We start from the raw sequence: 4,806 nt of genomic DNA, 5'->3' as shown, positions 1-4,806 counted from the left end.
ACACTTTAATTTTATAGTACTTCATTATAATTTTTAAAGTAATTAAATTTCCATTACTTTGTAATTAATAATGGAGGAAAAGGAATAAAACGCGTAGGAAATAAGTATAAATAACAAGGTTAGAACTATTTTTTTAATATAATTTTGTTAATAGATCTAAGGGGTTGGTTATTCTTTTCAAATATTAGGGTGTAAGTAGATTTTTTTTTCAAATTGTGGGGAAAGAAATTTATTTTACACTAAATTAAGGAGTAATTGAAAAAAATGAGTTTACTTACTCAAATTGTTTAGAAATGAAATCTTTTCGGATTAGACCCAGCCCGATGATTTTTTTACCCAATCATATTTTTTTAGCTTATATTTTTTTTCCAAACCCTTCCATTTTTTGGACAGGCCTTTGGAGTGAGCCAAGCCACCCACCCAGATTTGGGAGGGTTTGGGTAAAAATATTAGGCCCGAAAAATGGATCTGGACAAAAAAAATTAGGTTCATTTAAAATATGGATCGGGCTTAAACATTCAATGTTCAAGCTCGTCCCGATCCATCTTTAAGTTTATAATACTTTATATTATGTTATTTTTATATAGTATGTAATTTAGAACACATTAAAAAAAACCTATATTAAATATATAACACTACTCTAATGTAAACATTAAAATAATGTTAAGGTAGATATAAAAATTTTAAATAAATAAAAAAATAAAATTATTAAATATTAAAATAATATAATATTAATATTTAAAAAATAAAAAAATATAGACGTGTTTAAAATGAAGTTGGGTTAGTCTATTGTAAATATGAACGGGTTTGGAAAAAATTTTAGGCCCATATTTCGAACTTGGCCGGGCTTGAGCAAATATAAATTATGATAATAGGATGATTAGGCTAGACTCGGCCTGACCGATGAGTACCTCTATAAAAAATGTATAAAAATATTAAATGTGAATATATAATACAAAAACATAGAGGTGTTCATGGGTCGAGTCTAGATTGGACTTAAGTATGATATTAACATGTTTTATGCTTGCCTAAGGCAAACCCGATTCAAAATATGAGCCTTAAATTCTGCTCAAGCCTGCCTATACTTGTAAATGGCTAGCCCAAGCCCATTTTTAGGCCGCCCATATTATTATTTTTAATGTTTTAAAATATATATTTATATTTATTTTAATATAATATTTAATAATTTAATATAGTTTTATTTTATTATAGTTTTATATATAGTCATATTAAATTGTTTAATGTTTACATTATAGTAACATTATATATCAATATAGATTTAATTTTTATGTGTTATAAATTACATAATACAAAACATTACAAACTTAAAAAATAAATTGGGCCAAACTTGAGCCTTAGAAATTAAATTTAGGAAAACTTGTCAAACAACGAAAAATAATTTATGTAGAAGCATCCAAACATCAAAAAATATATATATTTTTTAGAAAAGTCATTTCATATTTCAAAAATCATTTTGAAATATTAATATTTACGTAGAAGCATCCTGTAATAGCCCATTTTCCAATGGTTTAGGGATCACAACTCCGACATGTCAATCCATAAATATTAATTGTTTAATATTTATGAAGTTATATGAGTGTTATATTAAATTTTGGTCTAGTAAATTTAACGTATTGTTAATTTAAAAAAAAATGATTAAATTGTAAAAAGTGTGAAAGTCAATTGTTATTAGTGTTATAGTGCTAATTGAGTGATTAAGTAAAATAGAATGGTTTAATATCACAATTAAGTCATCTCTTTATTTAGTGGTCACTATGTGCCAGAAATTGGATTAAAATAGGTTAGTTGGTGGCAGCTTTGAAATTTAACATAATAATTAAACAAAAGAAAATGGTAAGATGCCATCTTCTTCTTCAATTTGTTTTGGTTGAACCGAAACACAATTGTTAAGTGAAGAAAAAGTTTCGCTCATTCCATTGCATGGACTTGTAAGTCAATGTTTGACTTAATTTTTACGAATTTTATGTTTTTGAAATTTTATTCGGGTTCAATTTATAAAATTGTTAAATGTTTTGGAAGATGTCATTAATGAGTTTAGTGTGTTCTTGAAGTTTAATGGTGAATTACTCTACTTGGGTGTTGAATATAAATATTTTGTTAAGTAATTTTGTATGATTTTAAGTTTAGGAACTTAATTGAAAATAAATTAAATTAAGCAAGATTTTCTTGTGAAATTTCCGCACGTGTGAATTTATTTAGTATAGTTAAAAATTCAGTTCTATGGGTTTTTTATTATTAAAAATTCCGGTCGGGTCGATTTTGGCCCAAAAAACTTACCTGAAGCCCGACCTGTTTTTTAAACGAGCCTATATTTTTGTCTAAACCATTCCAATTTTTGGCCAGGCCGGGCCACCTGCCCAAATTTGGACGGGTTTGGATAAAAATATTAGGCCTGAAAAATGGGCCTAGACAAAAATAATTAGGCCTATTTAAAATATGGGCATTGGCTCAGGCTTAAATATTCAAGCCCAAGCCTGTCCCAACTCATTTTTAAGTTTATAATATTCTATATTATGTTATTTTTATATATTATTTAATTTAGAACACATTATTAAAAAAATACATATACTAAATATCTAATATTACTCTAATGTAAACATTAAAATAATATTAAGATGGCGTAAAAATTTTCAGTAAATAAAAAATGTATAAAATTATTAAATATTAAAATAATATAATATAAATACTTTTAATATATATATATATATGGGCAGGTCTAAAATGGATTTGGGTTAGTCTCTTGCAAATATGAGCGGGTTTGGGAAAAATTTTAGGCCCATATTTCATGTCAAGCTGAGTTTAGGTAAACATTAAGTATATTAATATCATGTTTAGGCCCGACCCAACCCGGTCCATTAACACCTCTATAAAGAATATATAAAAATATTAAATGTGTTTATATAATATATAAACAAAGAGATATTCATGGGTCGAATATAGATTGGGCTTAAGCATTATATTAACACCCTTTATGATTATCCAAGCTCAACCCGATCCAAAATATGAGCCTTAAATTTTACTCAAGCCGCCTATATTTGTCAATGGCTAGCTCAAGCCTATTTTAGGCCGCCTATATTTTTATTTTTAATTTTTTAAAAAAATATATTTATATTTATTTTAACATAATATTTAATAATTTAATATATTTATATTTTGTTATAGTTTTATATATAGTCATATTAAATTTTTTAATGTTTACATTATAATAGCATTATATATCAGTATAAATTTAATTTTTATGTATTATAAATTGCATAATATAAAATGTTATAAACTTAAAAAATAGGTTGGGCCAAACTTGAGCCTCAGAAATTAAATTCAGGAAAACTTATCAAACAACGAAAAGTAGTTTATGTAGAAGCATCTAAACACCATAAAATATAAGGTTTTTTAGAAAGATCAATTTATATTTCGAAAACCATTTTTTGAAAGTTGTTTTCAAGAAATTAAATATACCCTTAAACACAAATCTTTTGCCACGGCTCCATTTGTAGTTCAATCCACCGGTTCTTATTTATTAAACCAATCATTCTTGTTATAATCTATCTATAATATTCTTAAATTCTCCAATTAAATTTGTGTCACGAGTCAACTGAGCACTAATTTAATTGAGAAATTACTAAAATAAAATTAATTATTTTTACAAAATAAGTTATATTATTATGAAAATATTTTTTTATATTTTATATAAAATCAATAAAAATCCACATAATGAAATTTGAACTTAAAACCATAAATTTTAAACTTACAACTTTATATTGTAGGAATAAATCTCAAAATCATACACGAACTTTAATTTGGTGTAATTATACACGTGAAACTCTAATTGTGGTTTAAATATATAGTTGAAACTTTAATTTTGATTTAATCATACGCATTTAAAAAAAATAAATACATCAATTTATTTTTATATTGGATAAATACAATTATTTATGTATGCAATATATAAACATAAAATGATGTCCTATCAATAATTGTATTAATAATTAACAAGAATTTGATTAAATCAAAAATTCTTATATAAAATTTCACAAAATTAAAATTTATGTGTATAATTGTACATTAAAACTATAATTCATGTACAATTTTGATAATATTTATCTTTTTTTTTAGCCAAAGCTTCATTTAGTTCTTATACAAACTATTAATAAATTATTATTATATATTTTTTATCCACATTATCAATGTGATATATATATATATATATAGTAAATTTAAGATATTTACAGTTGATTAATTTAGTAAGTAAAATAGCAAAAAGTTGGATGAAATTGTACTTCTTATTTCAAATGAAAATTGATTTCATATATGAAACAAATATATTTATTAAAATTATTTTATCTTTTTATTTTTGCAATATTATTAATTCATAAAAACAGTATATAATTCAAATATACAAAAAAGGATAAGGAAAACTAGAATTTGGTTTACGTATTCTAAAATGAAATGTTGCGACTCCACTGGGGATCGAACCCAGAATCTCTGGTTCCGTAGACCAGCGCCTTATCCATTGGGCCATGGAGTCATTATGTTTGTGTTATTCTAAAGATTATAGAAAGAAGAAAATTATTTTGTGGTAACTGAAAATATAATATATTACTAGAAATCCTATCATGTATGTGGAAATCACAAACTTATAACACATATGTAATTAAAAATAACATAAAATAAATAATGAAGTGTATAGTTTGAAACTAATTAATCATAATAACATAATAAATATGTACGATATTAAAAAAAATAGATTAAATTATGAGTAAAAAGAAATTTAAACACATAAATACA

The 4,806-nt window shown here is 24.3% G+C and overlaps 1 non-coding gene across 1 annotated transcript; it reads right to left on the bottom strand.

The window, feature by feature from the left end:
- Positions 1–4,473: 4,473 nt before the first annotated feature.
- On the bottom strand, positions 4,474–4,546 carry TRNAR-ACG (transfer RNA arginine (anticodon ACG)). Its single transcript has one exon. It is a non-coding gene; the product is annotated as a tRNA-Arg (tRNA).
- Between the last annotated feature and the right edge of the window lie 260 nt (positions 4,547–4,806).

Source organism: Gossypium hirsutum, chromosome A10, assembly GCF_007990345.1.
Source record: "Gossypium hirsutum isolate 1008001.06 chromosome A10, Gossypium_hirsutum_v2.1, whole genome shotgun sequence".
Lineage (NCBI taxonomy): Eukaryota > Viridiplantae > Streptophyta > Magnoliopsida > Malvales > Malvaceae > Gossypium > Gossypium hirsutum.
This window is presented reverse-complemented; position numbering and strand designations above follow the sequence as displayed.